This window comes from Podarcis cretensis, assembly GCF_951804945.1.
Source record: "Podarcis cretensis genome assembly, chromosome: 14".
In the NCBI taxonomy this organism is placed as follows: Eukaryota; Metazoa; Chordata; class Lepidosauria; order Squamata; family Lacertidae; genus Podarcis; species Podarcis cretensis.
In genome coordinates this window covers 11,745,645-11,764,684 of record NC_137183.1, presented here as the reverse complement: position 1 = coordinate 11,764,684, position 19,040 = coordinate 11,745,645, and the positions used below count along the sequence as shown (strand labels likewise).

Sequence of the window (19,040 nt, the reverse complement as noted above, 5' to 3'; positions counted from 1 at the left end):
AGAACGTTGCTGGGATTTTATTGGCTGGAAAGGCCCTAAAGCATTTTGCAAGGGTGCACTTCACAATAATAAAACCTGCCTTGTGGAAGAAAGAAAGAGATGAGATGGCAGGAGGGACGACTGCTTTCCCACAGTCCTTCTTTTGGAGAAAGCAGTCCTTTGAGGTCATATTTGCTTGGTGTCCTTTCTCAGAGCCTACTAGAATGGCTTAGCATTCACTGCACGGCTCTTAATTGCTTGTTACAACAACTTATTGTTGTGAAGACCAGCTGGAAGGAGGTCAGCACTTGTGTGGGACACTAAGATGTTCCAAAGAAAGGCTCTTCTGTAGCATATTCATAAGCCTGAAATGAGAGAGTGGGGATTTGCATGCGAGGTGAAGAACAAAGAGTTGGCTTCAATTCATGGTTGTGGAGAGGAAGATGTCAGGCTGACATCCAAGATCAAATCAACCGAATAGCATGCTGCACTTCTGAAATGGAAGAAAACAACTCTCTGTGGAACTTGTCCACACTGCAGCTCAGATTTGCTTGCAAGGATTGGTACCTCGCCTTGGTAGCATCTTAACAACTGCAGAGTTGGAAATTGATGGATATAAGACAGGCATAGGCAAACTCAGCCCTCCAGATGTTTTGGGACTACAGTCCCATCATCCCGGACCATTGGTACTGTTAGCTAGGGATGATGGGAGTTGTAGTGCCAAAACATCTGGAGTTTGCCTAGGCCTAGTATAGGAACATAAGAAGAGCCTTGCAGGATCAGGCCAAAGGCCCAGCATTCTGTTCCCAGCTATGGGGATCCTACAACGAAGGAGAAGTCCACATGAGTACAATAGCACTTTACCTGGAAATGATGTCATATATATCCAAAATGGAATTCCCAGGCTGTGTCTCTGGACCACCATGGAGCAAATGTCAATTTCAGGGGGAGCTTTCGCCCCCAAAATTTAGGGAAACAGCATGGGGAAAATGAGTCCCTCTATCCTCCAGGACTGCAGCCTCAATCTGATTCCCCCCCCCCTCCGTGTGACTACTATTAAATTTGGGGCTTCTTGCGCCATGCTCCATTTGGCCCTCCAGTGGCAAGTGTGTAAAAAGATAAAGGTAAAGGACCCCTGACAGTTAAGTCCAGTCGTGGACGTCTCTGGGGTTGCAGTGCTCATCTTGCTTTACTGGCCAAGGGAGCCGGCATTTGTCCGCAGACAGTTTTTCCGGGTTATGTGGCCAGCATGACTAAGCCGCTTCTGGCAAAACCAGAGCAGCGCACAGAAACACCATTTACCTTTCCTTCTGGAGCAGTACCTATTTATCTTGTGTGTGTGTGGTCCTCCAAAATTCTGTCTTATTTTTAAGAAAAAAAGGTGTGTGAGGCTGCATACACACTCCACCTTTAAAGCACATTCCAAGTGCATTCTTCTGGGCACTGTAATTTGTGGGCAGGTGCTGGGAATTGTACCTCTGCTGTTATGTACTGTGTTGAATAGGATCCAAAAGGCAGCAGTCTGATTGGTCCTAGAACAATAGGATTCAGAATGCAGCGGTCTGATTGGTCCACAGGAGCCACCCAATCCAGCTCCAGGTGGAAGGGAATCCGCAACCTGATTGGCCTACAGGAGAATCCTGGAATTAGCCAATCATGTGGGGCCCATTGTGTAAATAATGTATATAAGGAAGACATTCTGGGGGGACTTCCATTCCTCCTCACCACTATGAGCTGAATAAAGAGCATGAAATCCACTCTCGACTCCGAGTATATTTCATCTGCGATGGGTGAACTACAGTGCCCAGAATTCTTTGAAGGAAATAATGAGCTTTGTGAGGCTGAGGTTGAAGGGCACGTGGTTGTTGTGCCCTCCTCACCCCATCCACAGGTGTTGGGGGGATTTGCCCACCAAGGGCTGTGTTGTGCCCGCCACAGACACCAGCAAACCATTCTACACCACTGCACAAAATTAAGAAAATATATATACATGGGAAATAGGAGCTTGTTCCTTCCACCAGCAGCAGCTGGCGGCCATGGGTAGTGCCACAAGCTTGGCCTCCTTGCAGCTGCTTCATCCCCACCTACTGGCATGCAGAATGGGCAGGGTGTGGCAGTGAGGTCAGGGCAGTTTGGACACACCAAGGGAACCAAGGCAGGCCTCCTGATGGTGCCCTCAAACCACGCCAACCTCACCACTGCCCTGCCACCACCTCCCCAGTATAGCCAGGTCTGTACTGGCAACCCTTCCCAGCAGCTGCTCCTAATTTATTCCCTCTGGATTTTGTCTTCCCCTGGAATTATAGCTCTGTGAGGGGCCAAACTACAGTTCCCAGGTTTGGGGTGGGGTGTCATGTGTTTTAATTGCACGGTGTGTACTCCAGCCCTGCACAGACACTTTGCCTGTGCCGTTTGCAGTTCGACAGAGAGTAGAATCTTCACATCCCCAGGGGAGAAAAACGAACCCTCCTTTCCCAAACGTCAGAATCACAGGAAGGCAGTTTGCTTTTCTGCATCAAGGCCACCAAAAGTGCGTTCACAGCAGCCCCTGTGAGAAGTTGATTTAAACAGGTTTGGCACGGCGTGTTCTGTTGTTGTTCCGCGGATATGAGCACTTATCAGACCTCTGCAATGGTACATGTTTCCCTTTTCTCTTTTAAAGGTAAAGAAAAGCAACATATTGTTACACCTCTGCTTAGGGATGCCTTGGCAACGTCATTTTCTTGAGCAAAACAAGAAGAATCTGTACCAACACAGAATCGGTGGCGGGTGGTACCATTTAGGCGGAGCGGCTGAATAAAATTATGCAATCCTATAAACAGCTCAGTATGGTCAGGTTTACTTTCTTCAACAGGCACAGTACCTATATTTGTCTCCTTCCCTTTGGCATCATTTATCCCCCTGGCTCGGCGCTGATTTTTCCACTGTTAACAGAGAAATCCGAGGGCTCCCTTGGACAAAAAACAAGGACACCAGCCAGGAATACCAGAGCAAAACAGCAGCCAGTAGGCCTCGTCCTTATTGAAGACTGTCACGACAGGACTCCCACCTGCCACCAGGTGAAACAAAATGGAAGCCCGGAAAAAAAGAAGACCCCAACTTTTATGAGTTACTAATCCCCCAAGCTACACCCCTAGGACTACATCACAACTGCATCATGACTACATCACTGACACATCACAAAAAGGGAGGAGTTGTGGAGGTAACCTGAGTATCTTGTCACCTGGCTGGTTCCTCCTTTCCCCCTCCCCATGAGTCATTTCCAGAAGACAAAGGGGAGTTGGCAGTTTCCTGCCCCCAGAGGGAAGATCTGATCATTGTCGTTTGTTCCAGTCCGTGCTGAAACCACTCCCATATGCAAGTTACAGATAGGTAGCCGTGTTGGTCTGCCATAGTCAAAACAAAATGAAAAAAATTCCTTCCAGTAGCACCTTAAAGACCAACTAAGTTAGTTTTTGGTATGAGCTTTCGTGTGCATGCACACTTCTTCAGATACACTGAAACAGAAGTCGCCAGACCCTTCTATATAGTGAGAAGGTGGGGAGGGGTATTACTCAGAAGGGTGGTGGGATTGGGTGATTGGCAGATAGCTGTGATGAGCCTGTTGACGACTAGGTCTTACAGGAAAATAGGTCTTACAGGAAAATAGGTCTTACAGGAAAAAGCAAGGGGTGAGAAGGTGAAAAATGGCTTTGTCATGTATAATGAGATAAGAATCCAATGTCTTTGTTCAGACCAGGTCTCTCCATGGTTTTAAGTTTGGTAATAAGTTGCAATTCAGCAGCTTCCCATATGCAAGTTCTTTGTCACCTTGATGGTCTTCTGTCTAGGACCATCAGGGTTGGCATAGCAACTGGGTAGGGCTCCTGCGTATGTGCTGGTATGCTCAAGGGATTATGGCTGGCCTGTATCAGACCTTCCCTATTTTGTAGTCCTTCCTTCATGGAGTAAAATAAAAGTGGAACGGTGCAGATCCGATGTATGGTTGATTTTCTATGAATTTATAACAGAAGCGTGTGTGTGTGTGTGTGTGTGTGTGTGTGTGTAGAGTTTGTAGAAACTGAATGATGGGGGGGGGGTGTTCCTGCGACACCGCTCCCTGGGATTGTTGAGCACCCAAGCTCAGAGAAGAGGGTTTTTTTTCCCTGACTGTCTTCTGTGGGTCCCGTCAGGACTTGGCATGTTTTGGCAGTCACAGATGGAAGAGAAGGTGGAGGAGGAGGAAGGAGGAGGAGGAGATGGGGGCCGGAAGGCTTGTGCTAGAGCTGGAGGGGGGAGGTCTTTCCTCTGTGTCTCTCCCATGCCCCTACTATGGAGCACTAAGCCTCGCCAGAGAGGATGCGTGACTGATCAGACAGAGGCAGGAGCTGGCTGAACAGGAGTGGGCGGCTTTGGAGCCTGAGGCAGAGGGGCAGGAGACAGCCTTGTCGTGGGATCCAGGCAAGAGGCGATCTTCTAAATTTCAGTGGCGCCCTGCGCGAGCCCCAAATTTGGCACTCCCACCTCTCGCCTTCTGTCCTGCGCATGTCATAGCTGTGAAACCCTCCATTGCCCCCCTCGGTTTGGCAACCAGTGAGGGGAAACTGGTCACGCTGCCCTAAATCTGCCTCTGACCACCTTTGAGGGTGGGATCAGATACACCAGGCATGTCCAAAGTCTGTTTTGGGGGCATAATCCGGGCCCCCGGCTGGTTTTATCTGGCCCCTGTGGCAGTTTATTTATTGGGGTCAAATCCTTTTAAAAAGCTCAAAACTTCAATCCTAAAGAAAGCTAAACAACTGTGGGGTAAAATCGTAAAAAAAATGGCCAGCCCTCATGCATGTTCATCTCAGTATGTTTCCGAGCACAATTCAAAGTGTTGGTGCTGACCTTTAAAGCCCTCAACGGCCTCGGTCCAGTATACCTAAAGGAGCGTCTCCACCTCCATTGTTCTGCCCGGACACCGAGGTCCAGTGCCGAGGGCCTTCTGGCGGTTCCCTCGTTGTGAAAAGCCAAGTTGCAGGGAACCAGGCAGAGGGCCTTCTCGGTAGTGGCACCCACCCTGTGGAACGCCCTCCCACCAGATGTCAAAGAGAAAAATAACTACCAAACTTTTAGAAGACATCTGAAGGCAGCCCTGTTTAGGGAAGCTTTTAATGTTTAATAGGTTATTGCATTTTAGTGTTTTGTTGGTAGCCGCCCAGAATGGCTGGGGAAACCCAGCAAGATGGGCGGGGTATAAATAATAAATTATTATTATTATTATTATTATTATTATTATTATTACTTCATCAAATCTGGCCCTCTTTGAAAAAAGATTGGGCACCCCTGAGATACACCCCCCAAACACACACACATGCATGAGCACAGCAGGACTGTAGAGGGAGAGAGTCTTTAAAAGCTTGGCTGGAGGGACATGTCACCTGTTGGGACATTCCACTATTTCCCTCTTGACTCTGAACTTCTTGCTTTGCTCATGTATCTCAGAACCTTGGCTTCTGGCCCATGTGATTGCTGCTGAGCCTATATTGCTAATTAGCCTGAATAAAGATCCTTCCTTTCAAGCAAGGGGCACCATTGCAATGTTTTGAAGGGTGGGAGCCTGTAACAATCACTGATATCCCAAATAAAAACTTAACACAAGTAAAAGTGTGGCGCAGTGGTTAGAGTGTTGCACTATGACCCTGGGAGACCAGAGTTTGAATGCCCACTTGGCAATGAAGCTCACCGTGTGACCTCGAGCCAGTCACTCACTCTCAGCCTAACCTACAGTACAGTGCAGTGGTACCTCGACTACAAACGCCTCAGGTTACAAACGCTTCAGGTTACAAACTCCGCTAACCTGGAAGAGTTACCTCGAGTTGAGAACTTTGCCCCAGGCTGAGAACAGAAATTGTGTGCCAGTGGTGCAGCGGCAGCAAGAGGCCCCATTAACAAAAGCACACCTCAGGTTAAGAACAGTTTCAGGTTAAGAATGGACCTCTGGAACGAATTTAGTTTGTAACTAGAGGTACTACTGTACCTCACAGGTTTGTTGTGAGGATAAAATGAGGAGTGGGAGACCCACGTACACCATTTTCTTGAGGAAAAGTGGGGTATAAATGCAATAAATAAATCAATAAATAAGCATATTAGGGGAAATTTTCTAGTTAAGCCCTACTGTGTCCATTTCTGTTTTGCAACAAATCTTTCATCCAGGGGGAGTATTCGGAAGAGCCTCCCCTCCCACTGCAATCTGCCATCTTATTCCCACTGCCCCATTCTGCTAGACATGCTACTTTGAAGTATGTCTCATTGAATTCTATAGAAAATTTTGTAGTAAGCATGAATAGGCAAAGGGTTGGCTATTAATTTCAGTGCGTTTTTTCTGGGGGGACACAGGGGGACGCGTACCCCTAAACATTTTGTGAATCTAAGTTTGGCCTCATTGAGGGGCAGTATTTCAATATGAGTAGGAAAATGAGAGTACCCCTAAACATTTTTTTAGAAAAGAAAGCACTGAGTAATTTCAATGAGTCTACTCTGAGTACAGCTTAGTTGGCCCAAACCCCCAGGTTGCATCATGGAGGGCATGTCACTCATGTCATTTGGGCACCAGCCAGAGACCTCTTCTGTTTGCCTAGAAAAATTTCAACACTGGATCTAATTTGCCTGGATTATGGTTTTTAATCTTCCATTAAATGTATGGCTTTGATTTAACTTCTGCACATGTATGTGTGTATTTGTCGGTTTAAAGAATTGCTGTTTTTATTCTTTCATTACCTGTAGCCCTGGCAGAGAAACTTTCAAAATTAAGAAGCAAACATCAACTGACCAACAATAAGCACCCTATTCATTCTAGATGTAATTTAATTAAGGTTTGAGGAAATGAATAACTGTGGATTAATTTAGCCCACTGTGGCAGCCGCTCAGTAGCATGGATCCCTGAACAGAAATGCAAAATCGTGTTGTTTATTTGTGACTCTGTTCTGAAAACTGCAGCTTTGATTTGCTCGGATTGATTTCTACTCACTTTTTGGGATTGGTTTGAGTTTGCTCTGTGTAAGATCTGGGAGGGACCTAAACAGTCAAATGCCCGCCCCTCCTCTCTCATTTAAATATTATGATGAATGACTGCAAGTATAACAGCTGTAGACTAGCAGGGCTCATATCACAGCAATATAACTTTCCTCTCCTCTTCCAGATCACTTCTATTTTTGACCAGCAATCTTTTGGTGGAAGATTTCATTTGCTCAGGGTGCCTGCTTTAAAAATTCACTTCCAGTTCAAATCATTTCTTTTTTAACTCTAGGAAGTCGAAATGCAATCCAAGAGCCTGCAGGATAATCGCAATAATGGTAAGGAGGCATGCATGCGCTTTTCTTTCAAAAGCCAAAAGAAGAACTGTCTGGGTGGTAGGTTCGTAGTTGTTATGACTTGCAAAGCTTAAATCAGCTAAAATTAAACTTATATAGGAAATTGTTGAAATGTGTTGTGTCAAATGTACCAGCATGCTGAAATAGCTCTAAGACTCATTTTTTGGCATGTGGGAATTGGCAGTTAGTCCACCAGTGTCTCTTTAGCATGATATCAATGGGAAAGGATATACTGCTTAATTATTTGAGGGGTTTTATTCATGAAATAAAATGGGGGGGGGGGTCTGAAATCATTTTATTGGCAACACCTGTCAAAGTATGAAGGAAAACTGTATGTTAAAATGTGCATGATGTGTTTGGAAGCTACTACATATGATTACATATGACATATAATCTGACATTACTCTCGTCAATTAGCCCACTCACTGCTCGTGGCACTGGAACCTGCAAAACCTGAGAGGATCCCATATTATTCCAAATTAGTTTGCTTATCTAAGACAATATGCAAAGGGATATCATGTTATCTAGTATTATCATGTTTTAAACAGATTTTAATATTGTATTTATAAATTGCTGAAACCTGCCCTAGGATCTTATGGTGAAGGGTGGGAAATAATAATAATAATTATTATTATTTCAACACATTGAAAACAAGTTTTTAAAAAAGATTTCTGGGCAGAATCCTGTCCTGTGCATTGTACTGAGATATATACATATGCAACCGCCACTGAACCCATTGAGAATTACTCCCAGGTAAGCACGTATAGGATTGCAGCCCAAGTTATTTTTATTTGCATGCCTTCATTTTAATATGTCTCTTAATCTCCCCACCACCACAATGTGGCTATTACATTCTGTTGAAAGTTCCCCATTTAAACTGAGCTTACATCATCAGGATGTGCTTAATGCAAGTAGTAAGCGGTATAATCTCTCTTCCGGGGGTTGGATCTTAAGGTCAAAACATGTGATGCAAGAGATCTCTGTTTGGATCTCTCTCTTTTTAAACAGCCAATAGGGGCGGGGGGAGCTCTGTGCGTGTTTAACCCTTTTGCTTCATCTGTTATTCCTCATTGAAAATCCCAGGTGTTGCATTGGTGTTATTGGCCACCCACAATTTCTACCTTGATTAATTCTACCTTTTTGTAACTCCATAAATTATAGGGAATCTGACCCTGCAACTCATAACAGGTACCTGCATTCCACCTGACTTTGACCTCTTCCCTCCCTCTTCCCAAAGCAGAGTTAATAAATAGCTGCATTAAGTGGGTGGTTTTGATTGGGAAAACTGCAGGAAAATTCTCCCTTTCCCTGGTGCCAGTGCTTCAGTCATGATGGGAGCCCTCACTGGCTGCTTTAATGTTGCTGTTTTAAATTAGGTGCAGTGCGGTGCAATGGTTAGGGTGTTGGTCTAAGACCTGGAAGACCAAGGTTCAAATTCCCAGTCAGCCAAGAAACTCATTGGGTGACCTTGGGCCAGACATAATCTCTCAGCCCAACCTACCTCACAGGGCTGTTTCAAGGATAGCATGAAGAGGGTGAGAGCCACGAATGCCATCTTGAGCTCCTTGACAGAAAAGGTGGGGTATAAAAGCAAAAATAGACAATACATATTGATAAACTTCCAACCGTGGATCTCCTGGGTCATGCACCTGTTTTCAGCATCATTTATTTAGGACTCTGGCTAGATAAGGGCCAGCCCAAAACATTTTGCTGCCTGAGGCAAAGGAGAAGATGGTGCCCCGCCCCACTTCCCATCCATGAAACAGACTTTCACTGCACCCAAGGACAGCATGCTAGCTTGGGTGGGTGTGTGCAGCTCACACAGCTCTACCCACTCTCAGCCTTTCAACAACTGCTGCCTAAGGTGGCTGCTGCACTCCTGCTAATGGTAGGGCCGGCTGCAGTGTAAAGTTCAGACATTGTTTAGATGCAAAAGAGGAGAACCATTCCACTCCTGCTGAAATTACCTGCTTAATAACAAGTGTGGGTCATCTTCTCGTCCCTTCTGGCCTATCTGTATCTACTGATGTTACACATTCCCATGCCAATTGTGTCTTCCTGTTGTGTGTAATCTTTTCTTTTTGCCCTTCCTCCACTGACATTTCTTTTATCTTCAGGATAACAAATGGGACCTGTGGTACAATGCTGAAATGTGTCCTCCCCATTTAATAAGAGCGCTGTGGTTCAAGGTTCTGGCCAGTCTAGAGTACTTCCTTCCATCCTTCCATACAAACCCACACACCACAGTTTTCCAACTAGTACTTGACATTCTGTGACTCATCTGGGCTGGGTTTTTCTTCAGTTTGTTGCCCTATTAGGGTTTGGGGTTTTGTTTTTGTTTTTAAAGTGTTTTCATAGCTTTGAAAACCTCAAAGTTACCCCGAGTCTGCGGATAGCTTCCCTCTAGTTTCTCAGTTGGCCCCACTTGGACTCTATTTCAGTTGACCCTCGACACCCAAGTTCATTATTAGAGGGAACTACTGAGTGGGACGCGGGTGGCACTGTGGGTTAAACCACAGAGCCTAGGACTTGCTGATCAGAAGGTCGGCGGTTTGAATCCCCACAACGGGGTGAGCTCCCGTTGCTCGGTCCCTGCTCCTGCCAACCTAGCAGTTCAAAAGCATGTCAAAGTGCAAGTAGATAAATAGGTACCGCTCCGGCGGGAAGGTAAACGGTGTTTCCATGCGCTGCTCTGGTTTGCCAGAAGCGGCTTAGTCATGCTGGCCACATGACCCGGAAGCTGTATGCCGGGTCCTCGGCCATTAAAGCAAGATGAGTACAGCAAACCCCAGAGTCGGCCACGACTGGACCTAACGGTCAGGGGTCCCTTTACCTTTACAGTCTGAGCATGATCAGTGCATGCAGGAACTGCCTACAAAACCCCACTGCTGGAAGTCAAAGCCGTGCACATTCTTTGTGCATTGCTAGTGCTGCAAAGGACCCTGGAGCATGTTCTGAAACTTGCTGCTCCTTTTTTTTAACTGAAAATAAAGTTTAGTTGCAGCAGTGCACCAGATGAAAATCAATGTACTTTAAAAAACAAAACAAACCTTTACTTTGGAAAGCACAGACGTCAGTGTTTCAGCATGCATATCCTCAAAGTTGAACTCCCAAATCGGGTCAGGTGATTATCTGCTGGAATTGCAAATCAGCCTTGTAACAAAAAACCTGCAGTATCTTTCCTGGTGATCAGAAGAGAAGTTTGCACTTAGAACTACAAATAAATTTATGTAACCCATTTTAAAGCTCTCACAAAATGTTCTGCTGCTGCTAAGCGGATTGCTCTACTTAACACATTTGATGAAATACCTTCTCCAGGGTCAGGAACACTTAACAGATAGATCTCCAGAAAAGACAAATGGCCACAAACAACAAAAGCTTCTTAAGTGAACAAGGCTGGTGGATTTTTATTTTTATTTTAGACTTGCTTTGAACTTGCCATTCTTCACAAAGGCTCTGCTTGATCTGCAGAAAGAGCTGAAAATCCATACATGAGATTCATTTTGCCATGACTTTGATACTATCTACAAAAGTAAACAAACCTTTTAACAAACTTTTATGACTTTAAAAGAAAAACAGACAAAATTAGACAAATTATTGGAGGATAAAGCGAATCTACCATGAAACTAATAAAGTTTAAGCTTCAGGGACCCTAGTCCCAGAGGGGCCCCAGAAGTGACTTTATTGCTCAAAAATTTGGGGTCTAGGAGACTCAGTTTGAGTCACACAACCCAAAAACTATAAGGCTTAGGAAATTTTTATTCACACCAGTGACTCTGACATGTGGGATAATCCAGTACAGTGGTACCTCGGGTTAAGTATTTAATTCGTTCCGGAAGTCCGTTCTTAACCTGAAACTGTTCTTAACCTGAAGCACCACTTTAGCTAATGCGGCCTCCTGCTGCTGCCGTGCCACCGGAGCACGATTTCTGTTCTCATCCTGAAGCAAAGTTATTAACCTGAAGCAATATTTCTGGCTTAACGGAGTCTGTAACCTGAAGCGTATGTAAGCTGAAGCATATGTAACCCGAGGTACCACTGTACAACAATTTTAACCAAAATCTGAGATGTAGTAGTTTTTTGTTTGTTTTTTAAAATATGGTGATCTGTCGTGGAACAACCCCATTGAAGAAGATTACAGTGGTTACCCAGATCTCATTACTGGTTGTGAAGGGGCCCCCATAACTGTTTAAGCTTCAGGGCCACAAAAATGTGTGTCAGCCACTGGATAAGCCTACCAGCCATGATGGCTATGATCTGCCTCCATCACTGGAGCCAATATGACCCTGAATGTCAGCTTCTGAGCCGGTGCTGTTGTGCTCATGTCTAGGCTCCTCATAGAAAACTGGTTGGCCACTGAGAGAATGATAACCCCCTTAACTGTCCCAATAAAACCAAGACATCCCATTTTCTCACACAAGAGCACAGCACCATGATATCACCCCCAAAAATAGTGCTTTTGGGGGGACAGCACTCTTTTGTGGTGCCCCAAAAGGCACACATTTGGGCACTGTGCTCATGGGAAAAGCATGTCTTTTGGGGCCACAATCTCTCTCTCTTTTTTTAAATAATATTTATTAAAGTTTTAAATGTTACAAAAAGAGAAAGAGATAACTCCAAGTTAAACAAAAACTTGACAACACATCACAATAAAGAAAGAAGAGAATAGAGAATTTTTTTTATAAAAAACAGAAAAATAGAAACAATTAAAAAAACACAACGAACCTTCCCATAACTTATCTTTCATTTACTTGTTTCCTTGACCTCCTCGCACCTCCCTTTTTTGTATTCTAGTTCGGTTAGCTATTTCAGCAAATCCTTTCCATCTTTCCCAATTTTTATCCTATAATTTATCTTAATATAATGTAACTTTACCTTTCCTCCTTTCATCCATTAACAATCTATTTTTACTTAATCCTTTATAATATTTCTGCTAAAGCCACATAACTTCATTCCAGCCTCCTTCTAACATTCCTTAATTTTACAATGTTTCTGTAAATAAACTTTAAATTTCTTCCAATCTTCTTCCACCAACTCTTCTCCCTGGTCTTGGATTCTGCCAGTCATTTCCGCCAGTTCCATATAGTCCATCACCTTCATCTGCCATTCTTCCCGGGTGGGTAAATCTTGTGTCTTCCAGTACTTTGCAATAAGTATTCTTGCTGCTGTTGTAGCATACATAAAGAAAGTTCTATCCTTCTTTGGCACCAATTGGCCGACCATGCCCAGGAGAAAGGCCTCTGGTTTCTTCAGAAAAGTATATTTAAATACCTTTTTCATTTCATTGTAGATCATTTCCCAGAAAGTCTTAATCCTTGGGCATGTCCACCAAAGGTGAAAGAATGTGCCTTCAGTCTCTTTACATTTCCAACATTTATTATCGGGCAAATGATAAATTTTTGCAAGCTTGACTGGTGTCATGTACCACCTATATATCATTTTCATTATATTCTCTCTTAAGGCATTACATGCCGTAAATTTCATACCTGTGGTCCATAACTGTTCCCAGTCAGCCATCATAATATGTCCAACATCTTGTGCCCATTTAATCATAGCTGATTTCACCGTTTCATCCTGAGTGTTCCATTTCAACAGCAAGTTATACATTCTTGACAAGTTCTTACTTTTGGGATCTAACAGCTCTATTTCCAATTTAGATTTTTCCACCTGGAAGCCAATGTTTTTGTCCAGATTATATGCCTCCATTATTTGATAATAATGGAGCCAATCTCGCACTCTATTTTTTAGTTTTTCAAAACTCTGTAGTTGGGGCCACAATCTCGCACAGGTCACATGTCCCTCACATGAAAGTGGCCCTGGAAGACGTGCATTCCGGGGTTTTTGCCTCAACGTGCTGGAGGGTATGGAAGAAGATGCTGAACTAGATAGGCCAGGATCTTCATATGTTCTTAACTAGATGGGTCTTTGGTCTTCTTCGATATGCTGGGTTGATACCGTTCTTCTGTGATGCCACAGATTCATTCTGAAGGTCCGTTCTTAACCCGAAACTGTTCTTAACCTGAGGTACTACTTCAGCTAATGGGGCCTCCCGCTGTCGCCGGAGCACGATTTCTGTTCTCATCCTGAAGCAAAGTTCTTAACCCGAGGTACTATTTCTGGGTTAGCGGAGTCTGTAACTGAAGCATCTGTAACCTGAAGCGTCTGTAACACGAGGTACCGCTGTACTATGTTTAGTGCTCTGTGGCATCACAGTTTTATCCCACTTCCCACTAAGCAGTGCTGTGGCACCAAGGAAGTACACTAGTGTGAAAGAAGCACAGTTCTCAGAACAGTATTGCATGTCCCAGAAGTTTACTTTTGCCAGCCAAAGCCCTCTTAAACTTCTCCAATCTGCTCCAGTCTCAAAACTTTGCATCCCCTCCATCCGCCCCCCTTCTGGCTGATGGGTGCGACACAATTCCAGCAGCCACCAACTATCAAAGATTCAAATGGTCGGAATCATGTGCCAGGCTAGGAAAGTACCGGTACTTTGAGAGAGATTGATGACATCAGTGCATTTGCAGGAAAGTAATCCACGGATGGGAATGAGTCGCCTTCTGGGTATTCAGTATGGTTAAGGGGAAAAAGAGTCAAACAAGAGGAGTGATTTTGTGGGAACTCCTACTATGGAAAGTGTGGTTTTATCAGCTGAGCATCAGTTTGCAGGAAGGCTAGTGGAGAACAGCCAGCATCAACTTCTAGGACAGGCATCCCCAACCTTTGGCCCTCCAGATGTTTTGGACTACAATTCCCATCATCCATGACCACTGGTCCTGTTAGCTAAGGATCATGGGAGTTGTAGGCCAAAACATCTGGAGGGCCACAGGTTGGGGGTGCCTGTTCTAGGAGGTCCAGCCTTCTCCTGAAGGGATCCAGGTACCAGCTAAAGCACCCTGCCTTATCTCCAAAACCCCAAACCTGCCCCACAGTTGGCTCTGGAGCATCAGTTAGGTATTGTGCTAAATGTTCACCTGAAGATCATACTCTTGTGGGGTCCAAACTCTTTTCCCAGACTTGCATTTCTCACTTCATACCTTCTTTGCAGCTTATTTAACTGGGGTGATTTACTGACTATGTATTACTTCATCTCCATTTTTCTTTTTGTTACTTCACCCTGATTTCTTTTTGCTGTCATCAGTGACATTACATAGGTGAACTTATTTTACAGATTTTCATACCTCCCTTCAATAAATATTTCTATCATTAAGGACCAAATATTTATATCATTAAGGACCAATTAAGCTAAGTCGGAGTGAGGGCAAGGCGATGCAGGAATTGTTTTCATCCCTCCGAATGTGCAAAAAAACTTGCCCGGAATAAAGCATTTTATAGGCAGGGCTTTTACTTCCATAGTGGCAAAGACTGTTTAAAGTAAACTCTACCTAGTAACATTTTAATAACTTTTTTTTTAAGAGCAAATGTTTATAACTTTGCTTCTTGTAAACCAATTCCAGGAATGGGCCCATAACCATTTCAGATCAAAGTCCACACTTTGCTTTTTTAGAAATTATCATTTGCCAGTGCAATATAATTCAAATGCCAAGTTGTAAATCAGGGATAGTGTCTGATAAATGCCTTGTCATGCAGGGTAATTGAAATTAAGAAGCTGTAGTAAGTGCTGTAATGTGAGATACGATAGCAAAAAGGGGAATGGAAATTTCTCTCACTCAAGGCACACGGGCAGAGGAGATTGTTTTACTGACGGCTTATAGCAGCATAGCGCAAAATAAGGCAGTTCCAAAACCTATGATGACAAATGGATTGGAGGGCATCTCTAAAGCAAAGGTTTACAAAGCACAAGGGGAGGTGAAGTTTTCGGGGAGGCATGATCAGTTGCTAGGGGAGAATCAAAATTCTAAAGCCTACACCTACAATCTGAAGTGGTACAGTCCGTTTTGCTATCTAATTCTGCCGTCGGGAGTCATAGAAAGATCTACATTGGCTCCCAGTACGTTTCCGAGCACAATTCAAAGTGTTGGTGCTGACCTTTAAAGTCATAAACGGCCTTGGCCCAGTATACCTGAAAGAGCATCTCCACCCCCATCATTGCTTTGGGCAATGTATTATTCAGCCCAGAGCACAAATATAAGGCCTGAAACCATTTTGGCTTGCACTTTCTAATTTCATCGTTTGTCTGGGTAGTAGCAAATAGAGATAATTTATTTCTGTTTCAGATACAAACCCAGAATTTCCTCCAGGGCTTAAGCTCATGCAATAACTTCAGGAGGAAATGTTTGAAAGTGTAACCGCTGCCTGAATTTCTTCAGTAACTACCGTATTTTTCACTCCATAGGACGCACTTTTTTCCTCCTAAAATATAAGGGGAAATGTGTGTGCGTCTTACGGAGCGAATGCAGGGGCGAGGCAGGCAGGAAAAGCCCCCGCGGCTCTTGCGGGCTTTTCCCCAGGAGGGAGAAGGGACTGACGCGGCCAGTCAGTCCCTTCTCCCTCCACCCTTTAAGGAGCCCACAGCTTTTGCGTGCTTTTGCGGGAGAATTCCCCCACCTCGTAGAAAAGCCCATAGCAGCCGCACACCCTTTAAAGAGTGCGCCACTCTTGGGGGCTTTTCCCCGAGGAGGGAGAAGGGACTGACTGCCCACATTAGAGGGTCCGCTGCTCCCTGAGCTGCTCTTTGGGGCTGGGGGGGGGGAAGGAAACCGGGCTTCACCTGGCAGCCCCAAGAAGCCCTTGGAGTAGCGGACAGGCTGCTCCCTGAGCTGGGGGGGGGGGAAATAATATTTTTTCCCTTGATTTCCCCCTCTGAAAACTAGGTGCGCCCTATGGTCAGGTGCGGCCTATGGAGCGAAAAATACGGTAAATCTATCACTGCCTTTTTCAAGAGAGTACAGTGCTGCAGATAGGAAGTACACAACGGGCTTACGTAGTAAAGTAGAGGCATCTTCCTGCTGGAATTAAATTTCTGCAGTTCCCTTTGTGTTTGTGATCTTTAGTATATACACTAGAATTAGGGTGTTTGGGGCTAGCCTGGGGAGTCTGAACCCCAGATCTTTTGTGCTGAATGGGGTGAATGTGCACCTAAAGGACCAAATGCCCAGTCTGGGAGTCATTTTGGACTCACAGTTGTCCATGGAGGCACAGGTCAATTCTGTGTCCAGGGCAGCTGTCTATCAGCTCCATCTGGTATGCCAGCTGAGACCCTACCTGCCCACAGACTGTCTCGCCAGAGTGGTACATGCTCTGGTTATCTCCCGCTTGGACTACTGCAGTGCACTCTATGTGGGGCTACCTCTGAAGATGACTCAGAATCAACTAATCCAGAATGTGGCCTATTCACCACATTCATTGTACAGTGGTACCTCAGGTTAAGTACTTAATTCATTCCGGAGGTCCGTTCTTAACCTGAAATTGTTCTTAACCTGAAGCACCACTTTAGCTAATGGGGCCTCCTGCTGCTACCGTGCCGCCAGAGCCCGATATCTGTTCCTATCCTGAAGCAAAGTTCTTTTTTTTTATAATATTTATTAAATTTTAGTTTAACAATAAAATACATAGATAATAACACAATCTTTTCCAAAATCCACATTTCATATTCATCTTTGGACTTCCTCACAACCCTTGTTCCTGCTTTCTAAACTCATAAATTTTACCAGCAAATTATTAACATATAATATAATTTTTCAATATTAATATCTCAAATTTTAAGATTTAACATACTCTTATTGAAACTTAATTATAAAATGTTACTTATCCAAGATTTATCTTTTCATCTTCCAATTAAATTTAAATTTATATTCTTTATAACTAGTTTGTTGAAGCCATGTTTTTGCTAATCTTACATCTTTCTTAACAATCATACAATTTACAATATTTTTGTAGATAATCCTTGAATTTCTTCCAATCTTCCTCCACCAGTTCTTCTCCCAGGTCTCGGATTCTGCCAGTCATCTCCGCCAGTTCCATATAGTCTATCAGTTGCATCTGCCATTCTTCCAGTGTGGGTAATTCTTGAGTTTTCCAGCTTTTAGCGATGAGTATCCTTGCTGCTCTTGTAGCGTACATAAAAAAGGTTCGATCCTTCTTTTGCACACTCTGACCAACAATGCCCAAGAGAAAGGCCTCTGGTTTCTTAAGGAAGGTATACTTAAAATACCTTTTTCAGTTCATTATAAATCATTTCCCAGAAAACCTTCACTCTAGGGCAAGTCCACCAGAGGTGAAAGAATGTTCCTTCAGCTTCTTTACACTTCCAACATTTATTATCAGACACATGGTATATCTTTGCAAGCTTGACTGGGGTCATGTACCACCTGTATATCATTTTCATAATATTTTCTTTCAAGGCATTACATGCCGTAAATCTCAAACCTGTGGTCCATAACTTTTCCCAGTCAGCAAACATGATGTTGTACCCTATGTCCTGTGCCCATTTTATCATGGCTGATTTGACCGTTTCATCCTGTGTATTCCATTTTAACAGCAAATAATACATTCTTGAAAGTATCTTAGAGCTGGGTTCTAACAATTCTGTTTCTAACTTTGATTTTTCCACCTGGAATCCTACCTTTTTGTCCAACTTAAAAACTTCTTTAATCTGAGCATAATGTAGCCAATCTCGCACTTTATCTTTTATTTTCTCCATACTCTGCAACCTCCACCTGAAGCAAAGTTCTTAACCTGAATCACTATTTCTGGGTTAACGGAGTGTGTAACCTGAAGCGTATGTAACCTGAAGCGTATGTAACCCGAGGTACCACTGTACTGGGACCAGAAAATCCTGTTGTTGCCCCCACAGCTCAGAGTAAGTCCTGATAGCCAGAGCTGGTTTTCCTCATCTGAAATTTACAAAAAATAAATATGCATCTATACATATAAATTAGCATGTGCATTTTTAACTGGCCTATGCTTTGAGCCTTTGCATTTCTATCTATACCCCTGCACCAAATGCCAATTTCCAGAAGATTTCAAAATGGCTTATTCCCCCTGAACAGAGCTTTTAGCTTGTAAACTGCAATCTGTCAGATTTTCAAGTAAGATTTTTCTGGTAGAGGTTCTTTCTACATAATTCAAACTGACAGTAATTAAGCTGCAACTTATTGTACAGTGGTACCTCAGTTTTCGAACATAATCAGTTTTCGAACATAAACCGTTTGAGTTCTGAAACGTTCAAAAACTGGAAACTCAATAGCCGACAGGTAGGCCTCAGGATCTTGCGCTCAGCGGAAGCCCCGTGGCATGTTCGACTTCCGAGTCGTGTTCAAAACCGAAGCATTTACTTCCAGGTTTATGGCATTCGAAAACGGAAATGTTCATCAATGGAGACGTTCAAAAACCGAGGTACCACTGTATATTTTAAGCAGAAGGAGGTATGTTCATTCTTCCAGGATACTAGATACTAGATATTGCATCTATAAAATTACAGCAAAGTTGATAAATAGCTGGAGTTCAGTATGTTTATCACTAGCAGTAATCTCTCTCTCCATTTTAGTAATTATCTCTGTACAGTGATATCATGCAAATAGCGCAATCACAGTCCAGTCACCTTTATAATCAATGTAAATATTATGGATTTTAATAACTGAGTAACTTCTTGGACAGATTACTGGGACAAAAATTGTAGCATGGCAAATTTCATTTTTGTGAATGAAAGAGAGGTTTTAGTTCTCATGAAACAACGGTCTAGTAGTTGGTACGTTGGAAGGACTTAAGCCAGGGAGATGGTCCTCATTCAGTCATTAAGCTTTTGGATAGTCGGGAGCAGTCTGTGTC

General features: G+C 43.7%; 1 protein-coding gene across 1 annotated transcript in view; it reads left to right on the top strand.

The window, feature by feature from the left end:
• Positions 1-7,123: 7,123 nt before the first annotated feature.
• The window catches only part of MAPK6 (mitogen-activated protein kinase 6), a 36,617-nt gene continuing 24,700 nt past the window's right edge, over positions 7,124-19,040 (top strand). The window contains exon 1 of the mRNA XM_079953275.1: positions 7,124-7,295. The gene's annotated coding sequence lies outside the window, so the exon portion shown is untranslated. The remainder of the gene's footprint in view (positions 7,296-19,040) is intronic.